This window comes from Hyla sarda, chromosome 7 (assembly GCF_029499605.1).
Source record: "Hyla sarda isolate aHylSar1 chromosome 7, aHylSar1.hap1, whole genome shotgun sequence".
Lineage (NCBI taxonomy): Eukaryota > Metazoa > Chordata > Amphibia > Anura > Hylidae > Hyla > Hyla sarda.
In genome coordinates, this window is record NC_079195.1 from 23,690,571 (window position 1) to 23,713,451 (window position 22,881).

At 43.8% G+C, this 22,881-nt stretch overlaps 1 protein-coding gene and 1 long non-coding RNA gene across 3 annotated transcripts in view; one reads left to right on the forward strand and one right to left on the reverse strand.

Moving 5' to 3' along the window:
• The window catches only part of LOC130281647 (uncharacterized), a 119,209-nt gene that overhangs the window by 90,653 nt on the left and 5,675 nt on the right, over positions 1-22,881 (reverse strand). Inside the window, exon 2 of the long non-coding RNA XR_008846066.1 lies at positions 238-543. This is a non-coding gene — a long non-coding RNA (uncharacterized LOC130281647). The remainder of the gene's footprint in view (positions 1-237; positions 544-22,881) is intronic.
• The window catches only part of CLCN1 (chloride voltage-gated channel 1), a 185,244-nt gene that overhangs the window by 37,843 nt on the left and 124,520 nt on the right, over positions 1-22,881 (forward strand). The window lies entirely within an intron of this gene.

Genomic DNA, 22,881 nt, shown 5'->3' on the forward strand with positions numbered 1-22,881 from the left:
AGCACCTGCCCTAATTGCGGGGGTGCACAAAGCCAACTCTCATGTGACAAGCAAAGAAACTGAAGAAACTTGCAGAACTACAACTCCCAGCATGCCTGGACAGCCAACAGCCTTTGGCTCTTTGAGCATGCTGGGAATTGAAGTTTAGGAAACAGCTGGAGGCACACTGGTTGGTCAACATTAGACTAGAATGTGACAAGCAAAGAAACTGAAGAAAAAACAGCAGCCAGCACTCACCATTCAGGGGTCTTTATTGAAGGTATCGGTGCACATACATAGCTTCGGCGTGCAGGGTCTTAGAGGCAGGGGTCTTGGGACAGCACTGTTTTCCGCACTACAGGCGCTTCCACTAGCCGATGCACTCGTGCACCACAAATAAGACCCCTCTGTCTGTTATATGTTCCGAAGAGTCGGACACTAGATAGTCCTGCTGTATGAAGCCTCTAGTGCCCGATGCTGGGCTGCACTACTAACTCCTCACCCCGTCGTAAGTGTACGTCGTCTACGTACTGCTGCCTCAGTGCTGCGCCGTTCAGAGTCGCCCTAAGAGATAGGAATAGGAAAACTTCCGTCAGTAGGACCAGTACCTGGTCCTACTGACGGAAGTTTTCCTATTCCTATCTCTTAGGGCGACTCTGAACGGCGCAGCACTGAGGCAGCAGTACGTAGCAGTGTACCACTCACCCTAGTGCTCACCACCAGTGCCCTGTGACTCTGCTATAGTACCTGAGGGTGCAGATATGCCATTCAGGAACATAGAAAAGCTAAGTGAGAATGTCTCAACCAGCTTTCCCTTGCTCCTGAATGGCACATCTGCTTATAGCAGTGTGTGACAGTGAAACCTTGCAATGATTACAGGGTCATGATTACCAGTTCTGACTGTCAAACACAGCTTTCCCAGGCTTCTGAATGGAACATCTGCTTAGTACAGTAACCACATGGTCAGTTGGACACCATTACTACCCCCTGCACAATTACAGGGGCTATTTTATGAGTTGTAAAATGTGCCTGTGCGTAAATTGATACAGCTATAAGCAGATATGACATTCAGAAGTATGGAAAAGCTAAGCAAGACATTCTCACCAAGCTCGTCTATGCTTGTGAATGGCATATCTGTGTATAGCTGTATCAATTTATGCAAGGCAAACTTCAGAACTCATATAATAGTCCCTGTAAATTACTGGCGACCTGGACTCACCACTAATGACAGACATGTTCATCATTAACCCTTCAGGTGACACAGTTATTTCAGATCTCGGAGCTCAAGAGTAGGGTCACACAGAATGGATCCACAGTGTATTTTAGGCTGCGGATCCTCCGATGACCCGACCCTATAGTGTGCCTCCAGCTGTTCCCCCCTGTGTGCTGCTCACACAGGGACTTGAGAGTCACCACGCACCACGCACATGCGCAGTGTACTCAGACATCGTGGCGGCTCTGCAATGTCTATGAGTACACTGCGAGTATGCAAGGCGACTTGCAGGCCCGTGTGGTTGCTCGGAATGGCACATTGCCGCTGCGAGCAGCACACAGGGGGGAATAGCTGAAGGCACATAAAAGGGTCAGGTCATAGGCGGATCTGCAGCATAAAATACTCTGCAGATCCATTCCGTGTGACCCTACCCTTAAAGTGAGAAATGACAGGTGGCAGGGCTTTGAGGGGTCTGATCGGGACCTCCGCAGAGCAGTGGTCCTGATTACCTCCAAGCCACCTGATCGTCGCCGTTCTTATACAGTCTACTAAGGCAGGCTGTATAAGCAGAGCGCCGATAGAACTGATCAGTGCACACAACAGTACCAGCATTGATTGCTCATACAAGTTAATTTAGAGTACTTAAAAAGTGTAAAAATAAATAAAAAAAATATTTTTAAATAGATAAATAAACCCTTCCCATAATAAAAATTCAAATCACCCTGCTTTTCCATTTTTCAAAATAAATGAATAAAAAAATTAGATATTTGGTATCACCGCATTTGGATTTGTCCAAACTAAAATAATATGACATTATTGACCCCACACATTGAAAAAACGAAAACGAAAAAAATTCCAAAGTCTGGAATTGCAATTTTTTTTTATCACAACCCAGAATAAAATTGTTAAAAAGTGATCAAAAAGTCTCATCTACACCAAATTGGGACAGATAAAAACAAAAGATCACAGTGACGGAAGAATAATCCTCGACACAGCTCTACAGATGAAAAACTAAAAAAGTTAAAAAGGTCAGAACAGGGCAATTTTAGGCATACTCATAAAAAATGAATAAAAGAAAGTAGATTAAAAAAAAATTGTAAAAAATCCAATTGCAGTAGCATAGACTTGAAGAATCAATATAACATCAGTTTGACCACATACTTTTTTTTCAATTTCATCTCACAAATAATAATTTTTTGTTTTTTTCTGTATATTTTATGGAAAAATAAAGGCCGTCTTCAGAAAGTACAAATTAGTCCCGCAAAAAACAAGCCCTTATTTGGCTCTGTTGATAAAAAATAAATAAAGAGTTATGGCTTGTAAAAGGTGAGGAGAAAAAAAAATGCAAAAATGAAAACTGGTCTAGTCCCGCCGCTGGCACCCCCCACGATCTCCATGCAGCACCCGGATGCTGCTCCAGTTTTGGAACACTGTATTTCCAGGACTGGAGACATGACGTCATGCCCCTTCCATTCATGTCTATAGGAAGGGGTGTGACGCCCATCATGCCCCTCCCTATAGACATGAACGGAGGGGGCGTAGCGGGATGTCGCGTCTCCAGTCCCAGAAATCCAGCGTTTCCAAGACCGGAGCAGCACCAGGGTGCTGAACGGAGATCACGGGAGGGTTGGGGTCCCAGCGGCAGGACCCCCACGATCAGACATCTTATCCCTTATCCTTTGGACAGGGGATAAGATGTGTATGGGCGGAATACCCCTTTAAGCCCCGTGTGGCTATTGCAACACTAGAGCGTCCCTCCCAAAAGCCCGCCAAGACTTCACGTGTGAGAATCCCCTCCGCAGCATAGCTACCTCCCCTGAAGTCTAAACCGGATCTATACTGTGCACTTTACTTGTGCTATATTAGGCTCCTAATAACACAACTCATAAACCTGTCATTCCAATACGGATACCTGACAGCAGAGTGGCCTCCAATATTAAAGAGATACGCCCCCTTATATAATGCTGGGGCGGTCATATTATGGATATGATTATATTTGGGAAAACATAATATATGAAAAAACAACATAACTTGTACTAGACAATAATAAAATACAAAACAATACAGTATAATATAATACAACATAATATGATACAGTGCAGTATAACATAATACATTCCAATATTACATGAGGTAATAAGATGTAATATACAATATTATACAGTATAATATAATACAACATACCGTATATACTCGAGTATAAGTCGAGTTTTTCAGCACGATTTTTCGTGCTGAAAACGTCCCCCTCGGCTTATACTTGAGTGAACTCTCCGCCTGTCAATCCCTTCATCAGTGGTCTTCAATCTGCAGACCTCTAGATGTTGCAAAACTACAACTCCCAGCATTCCCCGGACAGCCACCGGCTGTCCAGGCATGCTGGGAGTTGTAGTTTTGAAACATCTGGAGGTCCACAGGTTGAAGACCACTGCGGCCTTCGTGTTGCCTTGACGACGACGCACAGGGACGTCCGTGCGCAGCAGACGTCCCTGTGCGTCGTCGTCAAGGCAACGTCACTAGTCTGGGGCCGGGCCTGGAGCGGAGAAGAGGGGCCCCCTGGTGAAAATGTACAGCCCGGAACGACTAACCCTCCCCACCGGACGGTCCCTGCAGCATAGATGGCCCGGACCAGCTCACCCTTCCTTTCCACCGAGGGGAGATGAGTAGAAAAACTATAGGGGGGGTCTGGATGATGACGAAGGTTGCAGTGGTCTTCAACCTGCGGACCTCCAGATATTTCAAAACTACAATTCCGGGCATGCTGGGAGTTGTAGTTTTGCAACATCTGGAGGTCCGCAGGTTGAAAACCACTGATTGAAGGCATTGACAGGCGGTGATGATGAAGGGGGGTGATAATGACAGGGGTCTGGATGATGACAGGGGGGATGATGACGGGGTGATGATGATGACATGGGGGGGGATGATGTATTTCCCACCCTAGGCTTATAGTCGAGTCAATAACTTTTCTTGGGTTTTTGGGGTGAAATTAGGGGCCTCGGCTTATATTCGGGTCGGCTTATACTCGAGTATATACGGTAATATGATACAGTACAGTATCATTTACTAATTTCAATATTGCATGATGTAATAAGTTGTAATATAATATAGTATGATACAATAAAGTATAATGTACTACTATACAATATGATACCATACAATAACGTATAATACATTACAACATAATATCATACAGTACAGTATAACTTACTACATTTCAATATTAAATGATGTAATAAGATGTAATATACAGTAATACAGTATAGTATGATACAATAAAGTATAATGTACTACTATACAATATAATCCCATACAATACAGTTAAATAAAACATGACATGATACAGTACAGTATAACATAATACATTTTAATATCACATGATGTAATAAGACGTAATATAATGAAGTATAGTATGATACAATAAAGTATAATGTACTACTATGCAATATAATACCATACAATACGGTAAAATAAAACATAACATGATACAGTACAGTATAACATAATACATTTTAATATTACATGATGTAATAAAATGTAATATAATAAAGTATAGTATGATACAATAGAGTATAATGTACTACTATACAATATAATACCATAAAATACAATATAATATAATGCAACATAATATGATACAGTGCAGTATCATTCACTAATTTCAATATTACATGATGTAATAAGATGTAATATAATATGGTATAGTATGATACAATAAAGTATAATGTACTACTATACAATATAATACCATACAATACAGTATAATACAACCTAATATGATACAGTACAGTAAAACATAATACATTTTAATATCACATGATGTAATATAATAAAGTATAGTATGATACAATACGGTATAATGTACTACTATACAATATAATACCATAAAATACAGTATAATATAATACAACATAACATGATACAGTACAGTATCATTTACTAATTTCAATATTACATGATGTAATAAGTTGTAATATAACATAGTATGATACAATAAAGTATTATGTACTACCATACAATATGATACCATACAATAACGCATAATATATTACAACATAATATGATACAGTACAGTATCATTCACTAATTTCAATATTACATGATGTAATAAGATGTAATATAATATGGTATAGTATGATACAATAAAGTATAATGTACTACTATACAATATAATACCATACAATACAGTATAATACAACCTAATATGATACAGTACAGTAAAACATAATACATTTTAATATCACATGATGTAATATAATAAAGTATAGTATGATACAATACGGTATAATGTACTATTATACAATATAATACCATAAAATACAGTATAATATAATACAACATAACATGATACAGTACAGTATCATTTACTAATTTCAATATTACATGATGTAATAAGTTGTAATATAACATAGTATGATACAATAAAGTATTATGTACTACCATACAATATAATACCATAAAATACAATATAATATAATACAACATAATATGATACAGTGCAGTATCATTCACTAATTTCAATATTACATGATGTAATAAGATGTAATATAATATGGTATAGTATGATAATAAAGTATAATGTACTACTATACAATATAATACCATACAATACAGTATAATACAACATAATATGATACAGTACAGTAAAACATAATACATTTTAATAATACATGATGTAATATTATATAAGATGTGATATAATGTACTTCTATACAATGTGATCCCATACAATACAATATAATACTATATTACATAATGTATAATACAACAAACAGTAATGATACCATATATAAAATAATTTAATACAATGTACTATGCAATAGAGTATAATGTGCTACTATAAAAAAATATACTATGACACAATTCCATATAACATGAGTCAATGTTATATTACATAATTAAATATTACAACATAATATAGTATACTACGGTTTTAGGTCCGGTCCAAAACCGCATACGGGTCAAAACTGAGCCGACCGGGGTCACCATTTGACTCCGGTCGGGTCATTAAAGTAAATGGAGTCACGGGCTGATCCGGCCGGGGTACGGGAGCGCTCGGTTTGCCCCTCCCCCCGCCAGATTCGGCACCCGTATGTACAAAACGTGGTGTGAATGCAGCCTTACGTGATACAATCCAATATGATATCACAAGATACAATACAACAGAGTATAATGTATCAATACAATATAATGCAACATAATGCTATATATAATAATATATTACTATATGATTTTATACAATACAATATAAGATAATATAATGCAATATGATACAATACAATACAACATAATGCAATATAATGCTATATATAATAATATATTACTATATAATTTTATGCAATACAATATAAGATAATATAATGCAATATGATACAATAGGATGCAATACAACATAAAATACAATACTGTATAATGTACGGCTATACAAAATGGTATACATACTGTATGATACACTGCTATCGCACATCATAATATATTTCCCTATGATATACAGCAATGAAATGTAATATTATATAATATGATGCAATATATTATAATATGATACAAAGCCATATAATGCAATACAATGCAACAGAATAGGATACAATGCTTTACCATATAATACCGTTATACCATACAGTACTACCTAACATAATATAGTGACCACATAGATAAAATAATAATTATGATCTATAATAACGCGCCCAATTCTAGTGTTGAGCACGAATATTCGTACTGCTAATTTTTATTGCTAATATCGGCACTTCGCGATTTTGCGAATATTTAGAATATAGTGCTATATATTTGTAATGACGAATATTCTTTTTTTTTTTTGTGTTTTTTTTTCATGCAAATTTTCCCTGCGAATTAGTCGCATGAAGAAAAAGAAGTGAACGAACATAGCGAATAATGGGAATTTTGCGAACATAGGATGAATAATCGTCAATAGGTTCTCAAAATATTGCAAATTCGAATATGGCCCCTGCCGCTCATCACTACCCAATTCTTTGTGCGATGTCCAGGCGGCCATATTACTGTTCTTCTGTTCCAATCAGTTCATTCGTTCCTGTGGAAATTATAGTTTGGTTTCCATCCTCATAGAAATGTTCTATGTATCATAATGGCTTTGTAAACTCTGAAACGTGTCCAAGAAACACGTCGGGCGGCAAGTTAGATGTGTCACGTGACATTTTATTAGAAAGCCCATATGTCTCATCTAGACTGTCACATCTGTCACCCGTCTTTTTTGCCGCTAATAACGGCCGCATTAATGTCGCAGTGTACAGATTTCAATGGAGAAGGTTGACCAAGCTAATTGCGCTCAATAGGTGACAACACTGACGTGAATGCACCAAATCAGCTCAGCGTTTGGGAAAAACTGTTCTGAACCCTGGAGTCGGCACCGGGAGCTCGTGACGTCCTATCCCCGCCCCCTCATGATGTCACGCCCCGCCCCCTCAATGCAAGTCTATGGGAGGGGGCGTGACTACGTCACGCCCCCTCCCATAGACTTGCATTGAGGGGGCGGGGCGTGACATCATGAGGGGGCGGGGATAGGACGTCAAGAGATTTGTAAATTACTTCTATTTAAAAATATTAATCCTTCCAGTACTTATCAGCTGCTGTATACTACACAGGAAGTTATGTAGTTCTTTCCAGTCTGACCACAGTGCTCTCTGCTGACACCTCTGTCCATGTCAGGAACTGTCCAGAGCAGGAGAGGTTTGCTATAGGGACAACTCCTAATAAAGACACAGGTGTCAGCACCGTGGTCGGACTGGGAAGAACTACACAACTCCCGCTGGAGCATACAGCAGCTGATAAGTACTGGCAGGATTAAGATTTTTTAATGGAAGTAATTTACAAATCTGTTTAACTTTCTGGAGCCAGTTGATATTAAATAGAATAGTTTTCCACCGGAGTACCCCTTTAAGTAATTTTCCTCCGATGATCCATTATCCCCCATGGAATTAATATTCTACGTCCCCACCATGAAAAGATGGCTGCCAGGGAGTCACTAACCCTCTAGTGTACTATGACATACTATACCGCCCATTGGAGTAATGAGGTTTGTTTTATTTTCCTGGTGTCCTGGGGATTTTGGGTAAACAGCGTCCGGAGCCAGAAGAGAGTGCTGAGCAAATCCATTCCTCCACCTCGCTGCACGAGTATTTATAGCCAAGAGATTTACATGAACTGAGAGACCTGAACTGAACCACGAGCAACGCCAGATCCAGTGCCGTAGTGTCATCTATCTATATATCTATTTATCTACACCAAATACTAAAAAGTACTCCGGCACTCCAAAAATGAGGGGGAATAAGGTTTATTAACCTGACATCAAAGCAACGTTTCAGCTGCCCGATTGCAGCCAAATTCCAGATCAAGGAGGAGCTTGAGAAAGGCTGCAATCGGGCAGTTGAAACGTTGCTTTGATGTCAGGTTAATAAACCTTATTCACCCTCATTTTTAGAGTGCCGGAGTACTTTTTTTGTATTTGGTGCGGATATCTGTACATCCCCTTGCCTGGGATGTTCCACTGCAGGCACCCACTGACTTGCACCGTGTGGTAGTGCTGCTCCATCAGTTTTTATTTTATCTATTTATCTATCTATTTATCTGTCTATCTATCTCATATCTATCTATTTCATATCCATCTATCTATCTATCTATTTCATATCTATCTATCTATCTATCTATCTCTCTATCTAATAGATATCTATCTATCTATCTCATATCTAGCTATCTATCTATCTATCTCATATCTATCTATCTATCTATCTATCTCATATCTATCTATTTCACATCTATCTATCTATCTCTCTATCTCATATCTATCTATTTCACATCTATCTATCTATCTCTCTATCTCATATCTATCTATCTCATATCTATCTATTTCATATCTATCTATCTATCTATCTCATATCTATCTATCTTTCTATCTATCTATCTATCTATCTATCTATCTATCTATCTATCTATCGCATATCTATCTGTGGTGTCATAGAAACATAGATTGTGACGGCAGATAAGAACCATTTGGCCCATCTAGTCTGCCCAATAATCTGAATTAGAGATGAGCGAACTTACAGTAAATTCGATTCGTCACGATCTTCTCGGCTCGGCAGTTGATGACTTTTCCTGCATAAATTAGTAAAGCTTTCAGGTGCTCCCGTGGGCTGGAAAAGGTGGATACAGTCCTAGGGGACTCTTTCCTAGGACTGTATCCACCTTTTCCAGCCCACCGGAGCACCGGAAAGCTGAACTAATTTATGCAGGAAAAGTCATCAACTGCCGAGCCGAGAAGTTCGTGACGAATCGAATTTACTGTAAGTTCGCTCATCTCTATTCTGAATCCTATCAATAGTCTCTGGCCCTATCTTATATGAAGGATAGCCTTATGCTTATCCCATGCATGTTTACATGTCCCGGTACCGTACTGCATACCGTACCATGTATGGTGGTCCCCAAAGTCAGAGTTGCTACGCTCAGGTAGGGTCCCCCAGGTGGAACAGCCCCTAGTCGCCTCTCTTCTACTCTAATTTTATAATGTTTCTATGTACATATTTAATATTGTGTATATTTAATATAATGCATATTAGTACTTACCTTGTTGGCGTCGCAGGACCTTTGGTCATGTGACTATGTTGATTTCTTTGGAGGTCCTTGGGTCACATGTTTACCCATAATTCTATGTAAAGGTGATGGACAGAAGTATTGGACCAATTAGCTCTAGTCCAGTCCCTGCCCATATAAGGGAGCTGTGGCCAATGATCGCTCTCTTGGGTTGCTGCTCTCGTGGATGCCGGACTAGCAGGAAGGATCTGCGCAACTTTCTAAAACACGCTAGGCCTGAAAACCTGACGGCCGCAGCCTAAATTAAACTGTGAGTTCTAAACTAATCCCCACTAAAGCTAGCGTGGCTACTGGACCGCAACTAAATCCCCTAAATCCAGTGAAACAGTGCATATCAGTCTACGGACTCTAAAACGCTTAAAGTCCCAACCACTGTCAATCTCTAAGAGACTTTGCCTGTATAGAGACTGTTCCAGTTATGAAGCTTGCATAAAATCTTCAGTAAAGTTCCAACTGTTTTCAGCAAACTCTCCAGTTGTGGACATTTAATTATTCTCTACCTCCCTATTGCTCTTGGGAAGGGTGGCAGTAGGACAAGCATTACAGAGGAGCCCGCACCCTGGCGTCACGAATAGGAAGGGTTAACCAGACAACCTTTATTCACCGCACAGCTACACCCCATATACCCTTCTCCCCCAGGCTATCACATATCTATCTATCTCATATCTATCTCTCTATTTCATATCTATCTATCTCATATCTATCTATCTATCTCATATCTATCTGTCTATCTATCTCATATCTATCTATCTATCTATCTAAAGAAAATCCATGTGAAAACAGCACAATCGCCTTGTTTGAAAACAGTAATTTATGTGCACGCCATGCCTTGGACTCCTGATCAAGGAATCCCAACTAGATAGATAGATAAAAATGGCAGCACACAAAAAAGTAAGGTGCAAAAAAATGTGGTGTTTATTCCATCATCTCACAACACAGAATGCAATGTTTCCACAGCCTCTCGCTGCCTTTTTCAAGCATCATCATGATTGAAAAAGGCAGCGAGAGGCTGCGGAATCTATCTATCTATCTATATCATATCTATCTATCTCCTATCTATCTCATATCTATCTATCTATCTCATATCTATATATCTATCTATCTATATCCTATCTATCTATCTATCTCATATCTATCTATCTCATATCTATATATCTGTTACGCCGAGCGCTCCGGGTCCCCGCTCCTCCCCGGAGCGCTCGCTACACTCTCGCTACTGCAGCGCTCCGGTCAGATCCACTGACCCGGTGCGCTGCGATACTGCCTCCAGCCGGGATGCGATTCGCGATGCGGGTGGCGTCCGCTCGCGATGCGCACCCCGGCTCCCGTACCTGACTCGCTCTCCGTCGGTCCTGTCCCGGCGCGGGAGGTCCCGCTCCCTAGGGCGCGCGCGCGCCGGGTCTCTGCGATTTAAAGGGCCACTGCGCCGCTGATTGGCGCAGTGGTTCTAATTAGTGTGTTCACCTGTGCACTCCCTATGTATACCTCACTTCCCCTGCACTCCCTCGCCGGATCTTGTTGCCATTGTGCCAGTGAAAGCGTTTCCTTGTGTGTTCCTAGCCTGTGTTCCAGACCTCCTGCCGTTGCCCCTGACTACGATCCTTGCTGCCTGCCCCGACCTTCTGCTACGTCCGACCTTGCTTCTGTCTACTCCCTTGTACCGCGCCTATCTTCAGCAGTCAGAGAGGTTGAGCCGTTGCTAGTGGATACGACCTGGTCACTACCGCCGCTGCAAGACCATCCCGCTTTGCGGCGGGCTCTGGTGAACACCAGTAGTGACTTAGAACCGGTCCACTAGCACGGTCCACGCCAATCCCTCTCTGGCACAGAGGATCCACCTCCTGCCAGCCGGCATCGTGACAGTAGATCCGGCCATGGATCCCGCTGAAGTTCCTCTGCCAGTTGTCGCCGACCTCACCACGGTGGTCGCCCAGCAGTCACAACAGATAGAGCAACAAGGCCACCAGCTGTCTCAACTGACCGTGATGCTACAGCAGCTACTACCTCAGCTTCAGCAATCATCTCCTCCGCCAGCTCCTGCACCTCCTCCGCAGCGAGTGGCCGCTTCAGGCCTACGACTATCCTTGCCGGATAAATTTGATGGGGACTCTAAATTTTGCCGTGGCTTTCTTTCTCAATGTTCCCTGCACTTGGAGATGATGTCGGACCAGTTTCCTACTGAAAGGTCTAAGGTGGCTTTCGTAGTCAGCCTTCTGTCTGGAAAAGCTCTGTCATGGGCCACACCGCTCTGGGACCGCAATGACCCCGTCACTGCCTCTGTACACTCCTTCTTCTCGGAAATTCGAAGTGTCTTTGAGGAACCTGCCCGAGCCTCTTCTGCTGAGACTGCCCTGTTGAACCTGGTCCAGGGTAATTCTTCCGTTGGCGAGTACGCCGTACAATTCCGTACTCTTGCTTCAGAACTATCCTGGAATAATCAGGCCCTCTGCGCGACCTTTAAAAAAGGCCTATCCAGCAACATTAAAGATGTTCTGGCCGCACGAGAAATCCCTGCTAACCTACATGAACTCATTCATCTAGCCACTCGCATTGACATGCGTTTATCCGAAAGGCGTCAGGAGCTCCGCCAGGATATGGACTTTAATCGCACGAGGCGTTTTTTCTCTCCGGCTCCTCTCTCCTCTGGTCCCCTGCAATCCGTTCCTGTGCCTCCCGCCGTGGAGGCTATGCAAGTTGACCGGTCTCGCCTGACACCTAAAGAGAGGACACGACGCCGCATGGAGAATCTCTGCCTGTACTGTGCCGGTACCGAACACTTCCTGAAGGATTGTCCTATCCGTCCTCCCCGCCTGGAAAGACGTACGCTGACTCCGCACAAAGGTGAGACAGTCCTTGATGTCAACTCTGCTTCTCCACGTCTTACTGTGCCTGTGCGGATATCTGCCTCTACCTTCTTCTTCTCTACTATGGCCTTCTTGGATTCCGGATCTGCAGGAAATTTTATCTTGGCCTCTCTCATCAACAGGTTCAACATCCCGGTGACCAGTCTCGCCAGACCCCTCTACATCAATTGTGTTAATAATGAAAGATTGGACTGTACCATACGTTTCCGCACGGAACCCCTCCTAATGTGCATCGGACCTCATCACGAAAAAATTGAGTTTTTGGTCCTCCCCAATTGCACTTCTGAAATTCTCCTTGGACTACCCTGGCTTCAACACCATTCCCCAACCCTGGATTGGTCCACAGGGGAGATCAAGAGTTGGGGTACCTCTTGTTTCAAGGACTGCCTTAAACCGGTTCCCAGTACTCCCTGCCGTGACCCTGTGGTTCCCCCTGTAACCGGTCTCCCTAAGGCCTATATGGACTTTGCTGATGTATTTTGCAAAAAACAAGCTGAGACTCTACCTCCTCACAGGCCTTATGACTGTCCTATTGACCTCCTCCCGGGCACTACTCCACCCCGGGGCAGAATTTATCCTCTGTCCGCCCCAGAGACTCTTGCTATGTCTGAGTACATCCAGGAAAATTTAAAAAAGGGCTTTATCCGCAAATCCTCCTCTCCTGCCGGAGCTGGATTTTTCTTTGTGTCCAAAAAAGATGGCTCCCTACGTCCTTGCATTGATTACCGCGGACTTAATAAAATCACGGTAAAGAACCGCTACCCCCTACCTCTTATCTCTGAACTCTTTGATCGCCTCCAAGGTGCCCACATCTTTACCAAACTGGACTTAAGAGGTGCTTATAATCTCATCCGCATCAGGGAGGGGGATGAATGGAAAACGGCATTTAACACCAGAGATGGACACTTTGAGTCTTTGGTCATGCCCTTTGGCCTGTGCAACGCCCCTGCCGTCTTCCAAGACTTTGTTAATGAAATTTTTCGTGATCTCTTATATTCCTGTGTTGTTGTGTATCTGGACGATATTCTGATTTTTTCTGCCAACCTAGAAGAACACCGCCAGCATGTCCGCATGGTTCTTCAGAGAATTCGTGACAATCAACTTTATGCCAAAATGGAGAAATGTCTGTTTGAATGTCAATCTCTTCCTTTCCTAGGATACTTGGTCTCTGGCCGGGGACTACAAATGGATCCAGACAAACTCTCTGCCGTCTTAGATTGGCCACGCCCCTCCGGACTCCGTGCTATCCAACGTTTTTTGGGGTTCGCCAATTATTACAGACAATTTATTCCACATTTTTCCACCATTGTGGCTCCTATCTTGGCTTTAACCAAAAAGAATGCCAATCCTAAGTCATGGCCTCCTCAAGCGGAAGACGCCTTTAAACGGCTCAAGTCTGCCTTTTCTTCTGCTCCCGTGCTCTCCAGACCCGACCCATCTAAACCCTTCCTATTGGAGGTTGATGCCTCCTCAGTAGGAGCTGGAGCGGTTCTTCTACAAAAAAATTCTTCCGGGCATGCTGTTACTTGTGGTTTTTTTTCTAGGACCTTTTCTCCGGCGGAGAGGAACTACTCCATCGGGGATCGAGAGCTACTGGCCATTAAATTAGCACTTGAGGAATGGAGGCATCTGCTGGAGGGATCAAAATTTCCAGTTATTATTTACACCGATCACAAGAATCTCTCCTATCTCCAGTCTGCCCAACGGCTGAATCCTCGCCAGGCCAGGTGGTCTCTGTTCTTTGCCCGGTTTAATTTTGAAATTCACTTTCGCCCTGCCGATAAGAACATTAGGGCCGATGCTCTCTCTCGTTCCTCGGATGCCTCGGAAGTAGAGCTCTCTCCGCAACACATCATTCCTCCTGACTGCCTGATCTCCACTTCTCCAGCCTCCATCAGGCAAACTCCTCCAGGGAAGACCTTCGTCTCTCCACGCCAACGCCTCGGAATCCTCAAATGGGGTCACTCCTCCCATCTCGCAGGCCATGCGGGCATCAAGAAATCCGTGCAACTCATCTCTCGTTTCTATTGGTGGCCGACTCTGGAGACGGATGTTGTTGATTTTGTGCGGGCCTGCACTGTCTGTGCCCGGGATAAGACTCCTCGCCAGAAGCCCGCTGGTCTTCTTCATCCTCTGCCTGTCCCCGAACAGCCTTGGTCTCTGATTGGTATGGACTTTATTACAGACTTACCCCCATCCCGTGGCAACACTGTTGTTTGGGTGGTCGTTGATCGATTTTCCAAGATGGCACATTTTATTCCTCTTCCTGGTCTTCCTTCAGCGCCTCAGTTGGCAAAACAATTTTTTGTACACATTTTTCGTCTTCACGGGTTGCCCACGCAGATCGTCTCGGATAGAGGCGTCCAATTCGTGTCAAAATTCTGGAGGGCTCTCTGTAAACAACTCAAGATTAAATTAAACTTTTCTTCTGCTTATCATCCTCAGTCCAATGGGCAAGTAGAAAGAGTTAACTAGGTCCTGGGTGATTATTTACGGCATTTTGTTTCCTCCCGCCAGGATGACTGGGCAGATCTTCTACCATGGGCCGAATTCTCGTATAACTTCAGAGTCTCTGAGTCTTCTTCCAAATCCCCATTTTTCGTGGTGTACGGCCGTCACCCTCTTCCCCCCCTCCCTACTCCCTTGCCCTCTGGTTTGCCCGCTGTGGATGAAATAACTCGTGATCTTTCCACCATATGGAAAGAGACCCAAAATTCTCTCTTACAGGCTTCATCACGCATGAAGAAGTTTGCTGATAAGAAAAGAAGAGCTCCCCCCATTTTTTCTCACGGAGACAAGGTATGGCTCTCCGCTAAATATGTCCGCTTCCGTGTTCCCAGCTACAAATTGGGACCACGCTATCTTGGTCCTTTCAAAATTTTGTGCCAGATTAATCCTTTCTCTTACAAACTTCTTCTTCCTCCTTCTCTTCGTATTCCTAATGCCTTTCACGTTTCTCTTCTTAAACCACTCATCATCAACCGTTTCTCTCCCAAACTTTTTTCTCCCACTCCTGTTTCCGGCTCCTCGGACATCTTCTCCGTAAAGGAGATACTGGCCTCCAAGAAGGTCAGAGGGAAAACCTTTTTTTTGGTCGATTGGGAGGGCTGTGGTCCTGAAGAGAGATCCTGGGAACCTGAGGACAATATCCTAGACAAAAGTCTGGTCCTCAGGTTCTCAGGCTCCAAGAAGAGGGGGAGACCCAAGGGGGGGGGGGGTACTGTTACGCCGAGCGCTCCGGGTCCCCGCTCCTCCCCGGAGCGCTCGCTACACTCTCGCTACTGCAGCGCTCCGGTCAGATCCACTGACCCGGTGCGCTGCGATACTGCCTCCAGCCGGGATGCGATTCGCGATGCGGGTGGCGCCCGCTCGCGATGCGCACCCCGGCTCCCGTACCTGACTCGCTCTCCGTCGGTCCTGTCCCGGCGCGCGCGGCCCCGCTCCCTAGGGCGCGCGCGCGCCGGGTCTCTGCGATTTAAAGGGCCACTGCGCCGCTGATTGGCGCAGTGGTTCTAATTAGTGTGTTCACCTGTGCACTCCCTATGTATACCTCACTTCCCCTGCACTCCCTCGCCGGATCTTGTTGCCATTGTGCCAGTGAAAGCGTTTCCTTGTGTGTTCCTAGCCTGTGTTCCAGACCTCCTGCCGTTGCCCCTGACTACGATCCTTGCTGCCTGCCCCGACCTTCTGCTACGTCCGACCTTGCTTCTGTCTACTCCCTTGTACCGCGCCTATCTTCAGCAGTCAGAGAGGTTGAGCCGTTGCTAGTGGATACGACCTGGTCACTACAGCCGCAGCAAGACCATCCCGCTTTGCGGCGGGCTCTGGTGAAAACCAGTAGTGACTTAGAACCGGTCCACTAGCACCGTCCACGCCAATCCCTCTCTGGCACAGAGGATCCACCTCCTGCCAGCCGGCATTGTGACAATATCTATCTATCTCATATCTATCTCATATCTATCTATCTATCTCATATCTATCTATCTCATATCTATATATCTATCTATCTCATATCTATCTCATATCTATCTATCTATCTATCTCATATCTATCTATCTCATATCTATCTCATATCTATCTATCTCATATCTATCTATCTATCTATCTATCTATCTCATATCTATCTATCTATCTCATATCTATATATCTATGTTTTCAGCAGGATTTTTCATCTTTTTCATGTTAGAGGTAAAAGGTCTTCTATAGTATTTTCACTGCCCCAATCTTTCTGGACACATGACACTGTATTTTTCAATTTTCTTCTACAATCCAGTTTTGCTGACCACAAAGTTATTGAAAATAATCCTCGGAGGCTTCCTTAACACTATACAGTGGGGCAAAAAGTATTTAGTCAGCCACCAATTGTGTTAAAGTTCTCCCACTTTAAAAGATGAGAGAGGCTGTAATTTTCATCATACACAGGTACACACATAGGACCTGGGGCTCCATGCAAGATCTCACCCCGTGGTGTCAATATGATCACAAGAACGGTGAGCAAAAATCCCATAACCACACGGGGGACCTAGTGAATGACCTGCTGAGAGCGGGGACCAAAGTAAGAAAGGCTACCATCAGTAACAGACTACCCTGCAGGGACTCAAATCATGCAGTGCCAGACGTGTTCCCCTGCTTAAGCCAGTACATGTCCGGGCCCGTCTGAAGTTTGCTAGATAGCATTTGGATGATCCAGAAGAAAATTGGGAGAATGTCATATGGTTAGATGAAACCAAAGTATAAATTTTTGTTAAAAACTCAACTTGTCGTGTTTGTTGGAGAAAGAATACTGAGTTGCATCCAAAGAACACCATACCTACTGTGAAGCATGGGGGTGGAAACATCATGCTTTGGGGCTGTTTTTCAGCCAAGGGACCAGGACGACTGATCAGTGTAAAGGAAAGAATGAATGGGGCCATGTATTGTGAGATTTTGAGTGAAAACCTCCTTCCATCAGCAAGGGCATTGAAGAGGAAACGTGGCTGGGTCTTTCAGCATGACAAAGATCCCAAACACACCGCCCGAGCAACAAAGGAGTGGCTTCGTAAGAAGCATTTCAAGGTCCTGGAGTGGCCTAGCCCGTCTCCAGATCCCAACCCCATAGAAAGCCTTTGGAGGGAGTTGAAAGTCCATGTTGCCCACGACAGCCCCAAAACATCACTGCTCTAGAGGAGATCTGCATGGAGGAAGGGGCCAAAATACCAGCAACAGTGTGTGAAAACCTTGTGAAGACTTACAGAAAACATTTGACCTCTATCATTGCCAACAAAGGGTATATAACAAAGTATTGAGATGAACTTTTGTTTTTGACCAAATACTTATTTTCCACCATAATTTGCAAATAAATTATTTAACCCCTTCAGGACCAAGCCCATTTTGGCCTTAAGGACCAGAGCGTTTTTTGCACATCTTTAAACATTAATAACTCTGGGATGCTTTTAGTTATCATTCTGATTCCGAGATAATTTTTTCGTGACATATTCTACTTTAACATAGTAGTACATTTTTGTGGTAACTTGCATTCTTTCTTGGTGAAAAATCCGTAAATTTGATGAAAAATTTGAAAATTTTGCATTTTTCTAACTTTGAAGCTTTCTGCTTGTAAGGAAAATGTATATTACGAATGTATATTTTTTTTATTCACATATACAATATGTCTACTTATTATATGTCTATTTATTATTTCATCATATATTTTCATCATAAAATTGATGCGTTTTTACTTTTGGAAGACACCAGAGAGCTTCAAAGTTCAGCAGCAATTTTCCAATTTTTCACAAAATTTTCAAAGTCGATGTTTTTCGGGGACCAGTTCAGTTTTGAAGTGGATTTGAAGGGTCTTCATATTAGAAATACCCCATAAATGACCCCATTATAAAAACTGCACCCCCCAAAGTATTCAAAATGACATTCAGTCAGCGTTTTAACCCTTTAGGTGTTTCACAGGAATAGCAGCAAAGTGAAGGAGAAAATTCAAAATCTTCATTCTTTACACTCACATGTTCTTGTAGACCCAATTTTTGAATTTTTGCAAGTGGTAAAAGGAGAACATTTTTACTTGTATTTGTAGCCCAATTTCTTACGAGTAAGCACATACCTCATATAACTATGTAAAGTGTTCGGCGGGCGCAGTAGAGGGCTCAGAAGGGAAGGAGCGACAAGGGGATTTTGGAGAGAACATTTTTCTGGTTTTTGGGGGGCATGTTGCATTTAGGAAGCCCCTATGGTGCCAGAACAGCAACCCCCCCCCCCACATGGCATACCATTTTGGAAACTAGACCCCTTGGGGAACATAACAAGGAATTAAGTGAGCCTTAATTCCCCACAGGTGTTTCATGACTTTTGCAAATGTAAAAAAAAAAATTATAATTTTTACCTAAAATGCTTGTTTTCCCCAAAATTTTACATTTAAAAAAAGGGTAATAGCAGAAAATACCCCTCAAAATTTGAAGCCCAAATTCTCCCGATTCAGAAAACACCCCATATGGGGGTGAAAAGTGCTCTGCTGGCGCACTACAGGTCTCAGAAGAGAAGTCACATTTGGCTTTTTGGAAGCATATTTTGCTCTGGGGGCATGCTGCATTTAGGAAGCCCCTATGGTGCCAGGACAGCAAAGAAAAAACCCACATGGCATACCATTATGGAAACTAGACCCCTCGGGGAACGTAACAAGGGGTTAAGTGAACCTTTATACCCCACAGGTGTTTCACGACTTTTGCATATGTAAAAAAATTATAATAATTTTTTACCTAAAATGCTTGTTTTCCCAAAAATTTAACATTTTTAAAAAGGGTAAAAGCAGAAAATACCCCCCAAAATTTGTAACACAATTTCTCCCGAGTACAGCGATACCCCATATGTGATCCTAAACTGTTGCCTTGAAATACGACAGGGCTTCAAAGTGAGAGCGCCATGCGCATTTGATGCCTAAATTAGGGACTTGCATAGGGGTGGACATAGGGGTATTCTACGCCAGTGATTCCCAAACAGGGTGCCTCCAGCTGTTGCAAAACTCTCAGCATGCCTGGACAGTCAACGGCTGTCCGACAATACTGGGAGTTGTTGTTTTGCAACAGCTGGAGGCTCCGTTTTGGAAACAGTGGCGTACCAGACGTTTTTCATTTTTATTGGGGAGGGGGGCTGTGTTGGGGTATGTGTATATGTAGTGTTTTTTACTTTTTATTTTATTTTGTGTTAGTGTAGTGTAGTGTAGTGTTTTTAGGGTACAGTCACACGGGCGGGGGTTCACAGTAGTTTCTCGCTGGCAGTTTGAGCTGCGGCAGAAAATTTGCCGCAGCTCAAACTTTCAGCCGGATCCTTACTGTAAACCTCCGCCCATGTGAGTGTACCCTGTAGATTCACATTGGGGGGGGGGGGGGGGGAACATCACGCTGTTGCAAAACTACAACTCCCAGCATGCGCTGACACTGTACATGCTGAGAGTTTTAGTTTTGCAACAGCTGTAGGCACAATGGTTATGTATCACTGAGTTTGTGACCACCGCTAGCCGGTTGGGGACCGGAGCCGGATGCCTGCTGAAATCATTCAGCAGGCATCCTGGCATATTGCCCAGGGGGGTCATTATGACCCCCCATGTCGGCGATCGCCGCAGATCGCTGGACAATTCAGTCCAGCGATCTGCGGCGATTCCGGGTCAATCGGGTCTCCAGTGACCCGGTGACCCGGAATTATTGGCTGATCGGGGCCGTCAGAGACGGCCCCGATCAGCCAGAGCCAGCAGGGGTGAGGTGGCACTGGTGCCACCTCACGATCGCCCTGATTCGTCGGCTGGATTACCGGCCGACCAATCAGGGCGCCTGCTGCGGGCGTCACTCCCGCACCCGCTCCGCCCCTTCCGGAGGGCGTGAGCGGGTGCGGGAAGACGACCCCGGGTGCTGGGGACCCCGATCCCCGGCGTCCATGTTGGGATCGGGGCCCCAGGAGCGACGGCGGAGGCGAGGGACAGCCTGCGATGGAGCAGCAGCAGGAGGTGAGTTACAGCCTCCTGCTGTTGCTTAGCAACAGCTCCCAGCATGCAAAAAGGGTATGCTGGGAGCTGTAGTTATGCAACAGCAGGAGGCAGACCACCACAACTCCCAGCATTCCCTTATGGGCATGCTGGGACTTATGGTTTTGCAACAGCTGGAGGCACATTTTTTCTATGGAAAAGTGTACCTTCAGCTGTTGTATAACTACAACTCCCAGCTTGCACAAACAGCTAAAGTGCATGCTGGGAGCTGTAGTGGTGCATCTGCTGGTTGCATAACTACAACTCCCAGCATGCCCGTTGGCTGTCGGTGACTGCTGAGAGTTGTAGTTTTGCAACAGCTGAAGGCACACTGGTTGTGAAACTTAGAGTTTTTTTTTTTACCTAACTCAGTGTTTCACGACCGGTGTGCCTCCAGCTGTTGCAAACTACAACTCCCAGCAGTCACCTTACATCATGCACCGTACATGCTGGGAGTTGTAGTTTTGCAACAGCTGGAGGCACACTGGTTTTGAAACACTGAGTAAGGTCACAAACTCCGTGATACATAACCAGTGTGCCCACAGCTGTTGCAAAACTAAAACTCTCAGCATGTGCAGTCTGTCAGCGCATGCTGGGAGTTGTAGTTTTGCAACAGCTGGATGTCCCCCCCAATGTGAATGTACAGGGTACACTCACATGGGCGGAGGCTTACAGTAAGTATCGGGCTGCAAGTTTGAGCTGCAGCAAATTTTCTGCAACAGCTCAAACTGCCAGCGAGAAACTACTGTGAACCCCCGCCCGTGCGACTGTACCCTAAAAACACTACACTACACTAACAAAAAATAAAATAAAAAGTAAAAAACACTACATATACACATACCCCTACACAGCCCCCCTCCCCTCCCCAATAAAAATGAAAAACGTCTGGTACGCCACGGTTTCCAAAACGGAGCCTCCAGCTGTTGCAAAACAACAACTCCCAGTATTGTCGGACAGCTGTTGACTGTCCAGGCATGCTGGGAGTTTTGCAACAGCTGGAGGCACCCTGTTTGGGAATCACTGGCGTAGAATACCCCTATGTCCACCCCTATGCAATCCCTAATTTAGGCCTCAAATGCGCATGGCACTCTCACTTTGGAGCCCTGTCGTATTTCAAGGCAACAGTTAAGGGTCACATATGGGGTATCGCCATACTCGGAAGAAATTGGGCTTCAAATTTTGGAGGGTATTTTCTGCTTTTACCCTTTTTAAAAATGTAAAGTTTTTGGGAAAAGAAGCATTTTAGGTAAAAATTATTATTTTTTTTTTACATAAGCAATAGTCGTGAAACGCCTGTGGGGTATTAAGGTTCACTTAACCCCTTGTTACATTCCCCGAGGGCTCTAGTTTCCATAATGGTATGCCATGTGGGGTTATTTTGCGGTCCTGGCACCATAGGGGCTTCCTAAATGCGGCATGCCCCCAGAGCAAAATTTGCTTTCAAAAAGCCAAATGTGACTCCTTCTCTTCTGAGACCTGTAGTGCGTCAGCAGAGCAATTTTCACACCCATATGGGGTGTTTTCTGAATAGGGAGAAATTGGGCTTCAAATTTTGTGGGGTATTTTCTGCTTTAACCCTTTGTATAAATGTACATTTTTTGGGAAACCAAGCATTTTAGGTAAATTTTTTTATTTTTTTTTACATATGCAAAAGTCGAGAAACACCTGTAGGGTATTAAGGTTCACTTTACCCCTTGTTACGTTCCCCGAGGGGTCTAGTTTCCAAAATGGTATGCCATGTGTTTTTTTTTTGCTGTCCTGGCAGCATAGGGGCTTCCTAAATGCGGCATGCCCCCAGAGCAAAATTTCCTTCAAAAAAGCCAAATGTGACTCCTTCTCTTCTGAGACCTGTAGTGCGCCAGCAGAGCACTTTTCACCCCCATATGGGGTGTTTTCTGAATCGGGAGAAATTGGGCTTCAAATTTTGGGGGGTATTTTCTGCTATTACCCTTTTTAAAAATGTAAAACTTTAGGGAAACCAAGCATTTTAGGTAAAAATTTTTTTTTTTTTTTTACATATGCAAAAGTCGTGAATCACCTGTGGGGTATTAAGGTTCACATTACCCCTTGTTACGTTCCCCGAGGGGTCTAGTTTCCAAAATGGTATGTCATGTGGGGTTTTTTCTTTGCTGTTCTGGCACCATAGGGGCTTCCTAAAGGTGACATGCCCCCCAAAAACCATTTGACGCTCCTTCCCTTCTGAGCCCTCT